This window comes from Eleginops maclovinus, chromosome 22 (assembly GCF_036324505.1).
Source record: "Eleginops maclovinus isolate JMC-PN-2008 ecotype Puerto Natales chromosome 22, JC_Emac_rtc_rv5, whole genome shotgun sequence".
Lineage (NCBI taxonomy): Eukaryota > Metazoa > Chordata > Actinopteri > Perciformes > Eleginopidae > Eleginops > Eleginops maclovinus.
This window is the reverse complement of record NC_086370.1, coordinates 21,144,875-21,156,552: the sequence shown is the minus strand read 5'-3', so window position 1 is coordinate 21,156,552 and position 11,678 is coordinate 21,144,875. Positions and strand designations below refer to the sequence as shown.

Sequence of the window (11,678 nt, the reverse complement as noted above, 5' to 3'; positions counted from 1 at the left end):
GCTCTCCATTACACTCCTTCAGGGAGCAGAGGACACTAAAACCCCAAGACCCAAAAGTATATTGATTGCACACCCTGTAATTAGACACATTGCTAAAAGTATGAGTGAACATGACCAGGTCGAGCGTTGTAAAAGTTTTAAGGGCGGTTCTGCTCTGGCTCTGGAAATGTTGTACCCTTTGTTGGCTGCCACATGTCTCATATAGACATCTTTAGTATGTGTGTTAAAGAGACACTTTATCTGTGTGTTTGTATAAGAGAAGAAGTCAGTAAGAAAGAAGCTTTGTAGTTAGAATTATAAAATAGGATTTAGGTTCTGTAATAAGAAACATTTTGTACATCACAGGAAATTTGGTCTGTTTTCAGACAATGTCAGCAAACATACATTGACAGAAATAGACGTTTAAAGAGACTTTGATTCGTGCAAAACTATATATACGATGTATGCTGTCTCCCCCTTACATCATGGGCAATGTAAGATCACTGGCTAAGGGGAAGAGACGAGCTAACTGCGTTGGCTAAAAGAAAGACGGCGTGGGCTAACGGCGTGGGCTAACGGCGTGGCTAACGGCTAACGGCTTGAGCTAACGGCTTGAGCTAACGGTGTTACCTAGCGGTCCGACGGGTTATCTGAAGTTAAGTTTAATGTGCTTTATTAAAACATGGCTGCGTATTATGGGCTGACCTGCAACAGGATATACTGTAGCTTACGGCACATTCCCAGTGATGGCTTACAGACTGTTAAGGCAACCTTTCAATCAATGGCTTCTGGACATTTTGGGCCTAGAATGATTGCACCAAGAGCTTTATCATGTCTTCATCGTGAGCCTGATTGTTCACCCTGTCAATTGATAATTGATTGATTGGTTAAGACCATGTTTGTCCTCTCTTCCTGTCTGTGTGCATTGCAGTGGATTATAAAGAGGAAAAGAAGAAGGGAGGGATGGCAAGTGTTTTAAATGTGTCCCCAGGTTCAGCACGTAGCGCAGTCATGAATTAATGAAGCCACAGCAAGTCGAGATAGGAAACCTGAAATGAGAAGATCGGATGAGTCAATAAATGTCTAATAGTGATGTGGGAGGATAATATTGTGGCTCTTAAGCAAAACAACCACCAAGGAATTGATCAAGAAAAGAACCATATGATGAGTTTTAAGACTGAGGGAGAGGAGGGGATGGAAGTAAGACTTTCCCTCTTAAATGAATAAGAAACATGACTACAGGAAAGAGCAGGGGAAAGAGTCTTTGTTACAAAAACAAGATGAGAAACAAGGACCTAAACCTTTAGCAGCTCAGTTTAATGAGAGGTCAGTGAGTGAGGGAGATGAAATGTGAGTGGAGTAGATAACATTGTTCTGGAAATGCTTTTTAAAAATATCTGTCTGTTATTTTTGCTGTAACATAATCGCTATTATCAGTGGAAGATGTGTCTGCGACAAAAGCTCTGATTTATCCCTGACTTTATGAGTCTTATCTGTTTTTTTCCAGAGTTACTGAACAAGGCCAATGGTGCATTCACATGCTACTTGGAAAATCCCATTTCTAGAGTTGGAAGGTTGTTCTTGAAGATTTCGTCTGCTCATAAACTGTACGTCATAACGTTGACGCTACAAAGAAGATGTTCTATTGCTCACATAATCAATTCAGTTTTACAATCATAACTGTTCTCAAGGTTTCTACCTGGGACTCATCTTTCCGATTATATGGACAACACATGAATGCAGCTCGAATGGCCCTATCTCTAAATGTTAATGAAAGTTAAAAATGATTTGATTTGTGATTTGGAATCGTTCAAAAATACCAAAGTTTCATGAAAATTGTGTCAAAAGAAAAAGTGGCAAATCCATTGTTAGGGTTGAGGGGGGAAATATATATTTGACATAAGTAGATACAACTAAGCAAGTGAGCTGTAGTTGAAAGCCTTTTCAAAAGGAAATCTAGAAGATTGTAGTTTAATGAAGATTATTAAATCAAAAATGAGGATTTGAAAAGTCCAAATTGATTGATTAAATATACCGTTAAATGTATATTCTGCATTTGACCCATCCTAGTGTTTTGAGCAGTGGGCTGTGAATATGTACGGCGCCTAGGGAGCAGGGTAGGAAATGATGCCTTGCTCATGGACACCTCGGTAGCACTTTGGTCTGGCGGGGACTTGAACCGGTGACCTTCCGGTTCCCAAGCCAAGACCCTATGGACTTGGCCACCATGTTAGTTCTGGCCAGGTTAACACATGTTGGTACTACATGTATAATGGAAGTGTTATGGCCTTGTATTCATGACTGTGTACATTTGTGTAAATGAAAGCGACACACTTTTTAGGCAGAATGCAGAACAAGCAGTCGTAAAGCAGTGATAGAAAAACTGATGTTTATTTGTTGGGTTGGAATTTGGAAATATTTGACATCTTTCAACTTAGAGTGCCTTTTTATTTTGAAATACATATCGAGGCAAACTGTTATGAAGAAGGTTAATTATTATTCATTGAACTTGCTCCGGACTCAGGATAACAGAGGGAGGGTAGGAGAGAGGAGAGTAAATGAATGTCCACGGATCACGCCGTTCTCTTTAGTTCAGATAATAATAGATGGGAGGGTAAATGAATACTCTCCAGTTTCTCAGTTGTTTAAGCCTCAATCATGACTTGATTTTTAATTGGAGTTCAGCCAAAGGAAGTGAGTAAATGGGTGAGCAAGAGCAAGATGGATTAGTTGAAGTAATGATTATGGTTAAAAGAAGACTCTTGTGCAGACAGAATTTTAATTCAGAATGAAAGAGAAGTAAGCCATGACTGAAAATGGTACTTGGAAGTGTAAATAAAGGTGGAGCTGATTTGAAATACTTGATTAAACCGGCAAAAACCTTCATGGTATTCTGTCTTTATTTGTTGTTCGTTTTGAAATGTGGACAAAATCTTGGAAAAGGGTTGAGATACACTGGAAGTTCACCTTCTGTAGGAACATAAAGACAATGTTTCTTTCAGATAAAAGCTTCATTATTTCCCTTTAAGAATGTACTGGACACTCTATATTTATAGATAGAAAAACACAGGCAGTGTTGGGAGGAAACATCATACCATAAGTATTCCTTTAGATTCACTTTAAATGTCATCATGGGAAAACTCAACAATTTAATTTCCACCCGATTTTCTCCGTAATATCCCCAGATATCTGCAAAGCTGCAACAGAACGAGGTTCAGGTTACGTCCTTAAAGAGTCTCTTGACATTTGCTTAACATAATAACTGCATTTCCAAGCACATCATTTATTTTCTTTGAAGAGATAACTCACGGTGTTTCTGCTCCGGCGGAGAGTGGCGAGGAAGATGAGACGGAGGGAAATGAAGCGCTGAAGATGTGATGAGCTTCACTTGAACCTTTAATATCACGGAGTCACTGTACACAGAGACCAACGAGCCACAGCGCCTCCCAGAATGCATCCTGGGTCCCTCAAAGTGCATCCTCTGTATTTCACTTAGGGCCTTTCATTGCCTCCTTCTATCTGCACAGGGAATCTCGGAGAGGCTTCACCTAGAAGATATTCAAGTTGAATTGATTTTAAGGGATTATAATTTGCAAAAGGAAAAGAAAGTTTGGGGTTTTTTTCTATTAAAATAAATGCAGCAATTCTTGAATAAAAAATGAAGGAAAATATTGATTTAAATCTTTTTTTTTATATAAATTAAATATACAAAAAACATCTGAAAAATGTTATTTAAATGTGTGAATAAAAATAGTGGAAAAAAGCCTAAAATATTCAAGATAATATTGTTTAAAATGTTTAATAAAAGTAACCAAAAAATGTCAAAAAAAAGGTGAAAAATGTCTGAAAATTCAAATATATTTATGAAAATGTTTTGGGGATTTTCCAGAAAACCATCAATAATAAATCCTTAAAAATGAATTAAAATGATTTAACTTTCTGTATCACTAAAGTTAAAGCATCTTCCTGCTCAGTAATATACAAACACGCAGGATAAATAAGGTAACCTTCTCGTTCGACTTGCAGGACCTGTTGGTGAAAATGTTCGGTGTGACTTTCCTTCAGTTGAAGCAAAGAAATCTCACTGCTGATGACATTGAACTCTTAAGTCCTTCCAGAAATGGAAGCAGAGCGAACTCACAGGAAGATCTCTTGATTAACTTTAACCTTGGTCAGGCCTTTCTCTGTCCCTCCATTCCTTCAAAGCTTTAACAACTTGCTCCTTCCAAACTTTACCCTTGACCTCTAGCAGGGGGAGTTCACTGCGGACAAAACCTGAGAGCAAACAACAGGGAGAGCTTCAGGGGATAAAGGTCAGCACAAGAAAGAAAGGTTGTTGTGTTTGTGTAGCTGGGAAGTAATCCTAGATTCAAACTGATTGCACTCTTACAACATCGTGGAACTTTTTGAATGATGTTGTCTGAGGTGGAGTTGTTGATGCTGCAAAGGCAAACCCAACTTATATATTTCCTTATTTGGTTTTGAGACGAAGACAAGCGATATGGTCATTACATTACCAGGCTTGGGAAGTAACCAGAGGTGGAAGAATATTCAGATGCTTTACTTGAGTAAAAAGTACCAAAACATTATTAAGTAAAAGTCCTTCATTCAAAACCTTACTTTAATAAAAGGCATATCAGCTAAATGTACTTCAAGTTTATAAAGTAGAAGTAATCAATGTGCAGAACAATGGCCTTTATGTGTTTAAGATTATAATCATATCTAAAATATTTGTATTTATTATTGTTGCATCGACTAGCATTTCACTGTAGTAGACACACACAGTTCTGATTGGATTTGTGTCAAATGTTTGATATTTGAGAAATGATTGAACTATTTTCTGGCTTAAAGAGTTAGTCTGCTCATTGAATTTTTAGAGATGCATTTTCTTAAAAGTAGCTAACGCTGACTAATAAATGTAGTGAAGAACAAATACATTATTTCCCTTTCAAATAGTGGAGAAGTATAAAGCGGAATAAAATGGAAATACTCAAGTAAAGTACCAGAAATTGTACTTAAGTACAGTACTTGGGTATGTAACAGGATGACGTAATCAGGACACAAAGAAAGGTAACTGTACATCAGATGACACACACACACACAGACACACAGACACACACAGACACACAGACACACACAGACACACACACACACACACACACACACACACACACACACACACACACACACACACACACACACACACACACACACACACACACACACACACACACACACACACACACACACACACACTCCCTTAAAGCACCACAGTAAGCATCACCTCCGTCGTGTTTGCTGATGCTTTCTCACATCTATGTGGAGACAGAATAATTCTGGCTGTGAATCTTCGGTGATGTTCGACGTCGTCACTGTGAAACTAGTCTTTGTGTGTCTTGTTGTCGCTTCCTTCTCTTGTCCCTGAAATTCAGAGAGGCTGTAAACACAATGGAAGTGAAACACACTTCAGGAAACTCATGCTGTGAAGAGTTTAGCGAGTTATTGCAAGAGAAGAGAGGATGGAGGAATTCGTCATCCGTTGGCCGTTAGTTTGTTTTGCTGAAAACCTTTTCTGAACAATAGATTCCTGATGTTGATAGGAGATGATAACTGTGTTTATTCCTGCATTTCAAGGATCATTTTCAGCGTTATTCACTCAAGCTAAAATCCCTGATTCCCTCTTGGTTTTATTTGTAACTTCCTTTTGTGTGTTTTGTGGATTGTGTGAATAATTCACACTTTGAAAGTAGCACTGCAGTATCTGATATTTTCTTTTGCCACTATTTTCTTCTCTTCACTTGTCTAATGAGCTAGGGTTTCACATGCGGTACAGTTGTTTTGGCTCTCGTTCACCCTGAATTATATTCTGTTGTAGCAATACAATATTTGACTCTAATTGCAGTTTAGTGTTCAGACCTTGAGAGGGAACATGACAGTTCAAAGTAAAAATATGATGTTGCTCTCCTACTGTACCTCCTTAGCAAAAATATGATGTACTGTACCTCCTTAGCAACATATCTAAGTTCATATCAGTATGTAGTGTCTCTCCTGGGACATGTCTCCATGCTTTAATGTTCAGAAAGCTCTTTATGTTTCTCATACTGCCTGTGCTGCAGCTCCTCTTTTCACCCTCTTTCTGAAACCAGAGCCCAGTCGGCTCTGATTGGTCAGCTGGCCGACACACGTACAATGTGTTGGAGCGCTATAGTTACATAGTGATATCTATATGAAGTAAACAATGCACAGTTTTCCTTACTCTTTTGTGTGGAAGCATTCATAGAGAGATATGCAACTGCCCCGCATAAAGATAATTAATAAGTCATTCATTCCAGATATTATTCCAGTGAAATGTTATCCTGTCGCTTTCATCAATGTATGTTAATTCATTTCCCAAACATACATAGAAAGTTATACATTAGTAGAATCAGGTCAAATATTTTGCCAAATGAACATATGAAAGGCTGTGTGTAATTCCCTATGTATATTTTTTGCAGAATAATAATTGGTCTCAGTCAAAATGACGATACAAGCCGTCTGAAATGTATTTATTACATATTTTATTTCCTCACTCTGGAGAAGTGGAGAAAAATGGCTCAAAATCTCAGTCTCCTACAGATGGCACAACTAGTTTAGTTCTGTTTATGCCTTAGTGCACATTTTCTTCTGTCACCACCATAACTATAAGAGACCAATAATTGCTTTCCATTTTTTATTTATTTCCCTGCTCAGATTTTATATTTCAGTCGGGGTGTTTCCAACCGGAAAATGATCTAACATAAAAAATTCACACAGCTGAGATTTACAAGCATCATGCGGCTTCAGTATCATCTGCAGACGAGAGGCAGCAGGCTGTTTGTCACACCAGGACGGACGGAAGTGGCAGCAGCAGAAGCATTTAGCAGCGAGCTTACTTTATATTGTACGCACGTGCAGAGGGAAAACAAAGCTGGCTAATGAGAGGCACTGTAACAGAAACCTTTAAGCTTGTAGTTGGTCTTGATGCACGATGTGGGAGCGCGCACAAAGCTTCCCCAAGCAGGATAATCTTATTTAATCTCTGATATTTGTTGAAGGAGGTGACAACACAGGAGAGGGAGCAGCTCATTTGAATATGTCTGATCTATTCAAAAGAAGAAGGACAGGAAATGTGTTTCATTTATTTTATATGAGCTCATTAAAGCGGCCCTTTTATGCTGTGTTCCTGTTATGTAGATTTTAGTGCATGTAAATGGTCTGCAAAGGCTAAAATCCCTGTGTTCCTTCCAGAGGAAATGCCTCCATTGGACCCATTTGTTTTCTGTCGGAACATAGTGACATCTCTTAGTAACACCCCAGCTTCGATTTGCTAGCGCTCCAACACATTGTACGTGATAGGCTAAGGGGCGGGACATAACTAATCTCTTGACTAATCACAACAGAGCAGACTGGGCTTGTTCAGGAAGGGGGACAGTGTGTTTCGCTCCTGAGTCTGGAGTTAACTTCTTGATTTTGGCCTTTGCAGACCATTTACATGCACTAAAACCTATATGTCACGCTAGGAAAGGGAAAACCCCCAAAAAGCATCTTTAATATATGCCATGAACAAACGTCATCACTGCACCACTATTTTGCATTCAAAACACAAACGTGAGAGCACAGAAAGTACTGTATTGCCCAAACTGTTGCAAAAATATTTCAGTCACAGTGCACTTTCTCCACCACTCTCACTGTTCGATGTGCGAGTGACTCAGCGGAGGAATCAGTCTGTGAATGTAGCACATATTGTGCGAGGTGTGTGAAGGCATCGATGAAGCTGTGTGTCAACCTCTCCGACAAACAAAACTGATCAGTCTTATTTTCCTTCACTGTGTCGCAGCTCGGAGAATTAACTCACTCACACAGAGATACGTAAACAGAGAATAAGATGGATTTCAGTTTACACACACTGGCAAAAATCAATACAGAATACAAAGTTGCTCTAAAAGACGTGGAAAAACAGACTTTTAAACGGCCGTATTGAAGATATAAAAGATCATCTCAGAATAAAAGTGTCAACAGCTGGTTATTGATGCACTTTTGCATTCTTTTGTACATTTAAGTGTCTATAAATATACAAAAACAGCGTCTGGCAAGCAGAAAAATACACACTTCAACAAACAAAATACAAGAAGCAACACCTGACAACATCAATGAGGATGTACATCTCTCTCACAAACACAACTAAATACACCCTCAATCTTTCCTGTTCAGCTGGCATGAGCTCTGGGAATTACATTTTACTCTCACACACACACACACACACACACTCACACACACACACACACACACACACACACACACACACACACACGGTAACCAAACATCTCTTTATTGTCAGGAAATGGAGTATCAATCCAAGCTTGAATACATGAGGTAATTAATGGCGGCTGCTTCAGATGGTTTTCCTCTTTCTTCGAAAACATGACACACATGTACGCCGGTGTTTTAAGCAGTAATCTTTCAAAAGCAATTGGCCCTATCCGGCAAGCCGCCACATCTTACGCCGCCCGGTAACAGCTTTCCCAGGCCTCTGATAGGCTGAGGCGCCAGATGGCTAACGATGATGGATAGTTTATTTACTGAGCCGAAACAAGGTTGTGGAAAGATGTTTGGGGGGAATAACATTTCTCGGCGGTGATGTCCTCAGTTTGTTTGTGTCCTTGCCTGTTTGATTTCTGCATGGTTTGTGTGTCCATGGTGTGTTTAATTCAATTTGTTTGCTCAGTAATTGTTTCTTTGTTGTTTTATCCTTTTTTGTTATTGGTTACTTTGTTGAGAATCTTTGTCCTTTTCTGTGGCACATATTGGCCTTGTGTCCTTCCACATCTCCCTCCTTTTCTCCAGCTGTGACAGTGATGCTGGTTTTTGTGCATCATCGAGGAAAACGTGGTTGAAGACTCCTACCATGGTGTTTAATTACAGTCCTTTTTGCTGTACTTATGTTGGAAAATTGTGTGACCTTTGAAGGAAGGGGTTGAGGCTTAATTGTTATATTTGGCCATCATACTGGTTTTAAACCTTTCCAGGGTCTTATTATGTTTATAATGGCAACTCTCTGCATATCCTTAGCAACAGTAATACACAGGAGCTGTTCTGTTGATACTTCAAGTTGGGTTTTGAACTGCTGCCCCTGCAGGAAGTAACATTAAATGTCATTTTCCTCAGAAATTCTGGCATCGGTGATCGACAAAATGAAATTACAAAAAAGAACTGCTGTCCTGCTGCTGCTGCCAAGGCAGGAGGTGAACAACACCCCCCCCCCCCACACACACACCCACACACCCACACACACACACACACACACACACAGACCAAGGGCCTCAGACAGTGACAAGACACCACTACAAATCTACTTACAGTCTGCTGGGAGCAATATAAAGCTCTACCGTATCAACCTATCTCTCTCTCTCTATCTCTCTATCACACACACACACACACACACACACACACACACACACACACATTGAGAGAGAGAGAGACACCAGTCTGTGGGATTTAATTGGGTCCTTTCAGCTTACCACTGAGTTGACGGCTCAAAGCAATTACAGACACAGACAGTTGCTGGCACACTACTGAGGAGCGCTTGATTTTCAGACAGCCGCACCTGAGGGGCACTTGTCATCTATAACCTCGACAGCAGAGGGGTGCTTGTTTTGTTGACGAGCAGCACTGGTGAGCACTTGTTATACAAAACACACTGTGTAAGGGGTGCTTGTTTTTGTACAGGTACACCTTGAACAACATTTGTTCTCTGCTGCTGTACAACTACTGAGGGACAGTGTGTTCCAGTTTGAAGAGCTGTTCAAATACAGCGGAGCAAACAAGGCTGTCTCTTAATCTATTACTGAAATAAAGAAAACGTACCAAATCAAAAGTCTTCCTTAATGGGTTCAAGGCAGAGATAAGAAAGTATATTTTTTAAGTGCAAAAAAGTGTCCAAATGTGAAATGGAAGATGCATTTTAATTAAAAGAATTGTGTTAGTTCATTTATTAGTTTGATTTTTAGGATTGAAACGGTAAAAATGTTCAATAAATTACTGGTTTCAACTACATTTAGTGGAGTAAAAATTGCAATACATTAAAATGTGTAGGTTTGTTATTCAAGTACAACAAATATTATTTTCAATTGCTCCAATACTTTTAATATTTCTGTGTCATGGAAGAAGCATTTTAATAAATGATTCAGCTTTTTAATTTAATTGTAAAGACCAATCATAGTCAAATCATTTAAATTATCATGACATTAATCTTTTATCTAAGGGAAATGGTGTAAAAAAACGACAATACACTGACTTTTTCTAGGTTTAAGTACAGAACCTCACAATTTTCCGTCTATTTTTCGTGGTTTGTTGCTCACAAGAAAACTGATGATATTTCTCTCAGTGGGGGAAAAGTCCTGCCTGTCAGTGTTGGAGGCTTATTGTGTCGGAATTCCTGCTGACGTGTGAATGCAACAACAAACAAAACATAGACAGAAACTGAAGCATTAAAGTGAAATATTGCTGTGATCTTTGACCAGGTAGGAGCAAGGGAGCGCTCGATGTACAGAATCAGAGGGAAAGCGCCACAGAAGAGCACTTGTTTTCTCACTGAGGCTCTTAATTTCTAGACAGGGACAGCAGAGGAGTGATTGTTCTGCACAATCACTGGTGAGGGACGCTTGATTTATGAACACACTCCACAGAGGGGTGCTTGTTTATATATTTATTTTTGCATGTGCCCTGCGTAGGCCGGCCTCTTTATCGAACACATCTGAGCAGCGCTTGATTTTTTTCCACGACCACCGCTGAGAAGCACTTGTCACCTGTAACCTCCTTACAGTGGGGTGCTTGTTTTGTTGACAGGCGCCACTCAGGAGCAGTTGTTTTGTGGACAAGCACCGGGTGAGAGGTGCTTGTTTTCCGGATTGGTACTGCTGAGGTGCATACACTCATCATTGTCAAGAGCTTGAGTTTAGGAACAGGTGGTTCTGAAAATCACTTTTTGAAAACAGGACATTGTTTGTGTCGGAATAAGTTTTTACTGCATGAGAGTTAACTTTAGGAAACGTATCAAGAAATACTTTTACATCCATTCTTTCAAAGTAAATGAATACAATAATGTGTAATCCTCAAATGACTCAGCATTTTAACACTTCCTGTTTCCTCATCTGGAAGTCAATGGGTTTTCCTTACCTGTTTTTCTTTGGTTACAAGCCTGTGCTGTAATATCAGTAAAACCCCCAATTGAAAAAAGGCAGTTGCTAACAAGTTCCCAGATGAGACTCAAGGTGATGACGTCGAACGTTAGCCGCCTTTAGCTTAGCGCTGGTGACAGTGAAGTCATGTGACCGTGAAGTCATGTGACCGTGATGACGTTCCTTTATAACCGGACGTAAGCTTTTTATTTAAAAACTCATAAAAGTGTTGATAATATGTGGAGATTATATCGCTAAATTCTGATTAGTGCATGAAAATAATCCCTGTTTTTCGACAACCCATTTGGAAACAGTGAGAAGAACTCACCTAGGGATCTATATACCCCAAAGCTTCAAACTATGGCATATGGTTGTGTTAATGTGGATCTCATTGCTTATCAAGACAGCACACCTGTTTGTTCTCCTTTGTGAAGCTGTGTCTACTCCAGCTGTGTTTCCAATACCTTGGATTATAAATACCAGATGATATTTGAGTGGGCATGC

General features: G+C 39.4%; 1 long non-coding RNA gene across 2 annotated transcripts; it reads right to left on the bottom strand.

Annotated features, from left to right (window-relative positions):
• Window positions 1-2,805: 2,805 nt before the first annotated feature.
• On the bottom strand, window positions 2,806-11,314 carry LOC134858344 (uncharacterized). 2 transcript variants are annotated; one of them, XR_010164945.1, is made up of 5 exons: window positions 11,173-11,314; window positions 5,264-5,416; window positions 4,121-4,254; window positions 3,289-3,527; window positions 2,806-3,176 (listed from the first exon to the last, which is right to left on the bottom strand). It is a non-coding gene; the product is annotated as an uncharacterized LOC134858344 (long non-coding RNA). The 2 variants fall into 2 exon arrangements; XR_010164946.1 differs by having other exon boundaries at window positions 5,264-5,400; window positions 11,173-11,302.
• Window positions 11,315-11,678: the final 364 nt, after the last annotated feature.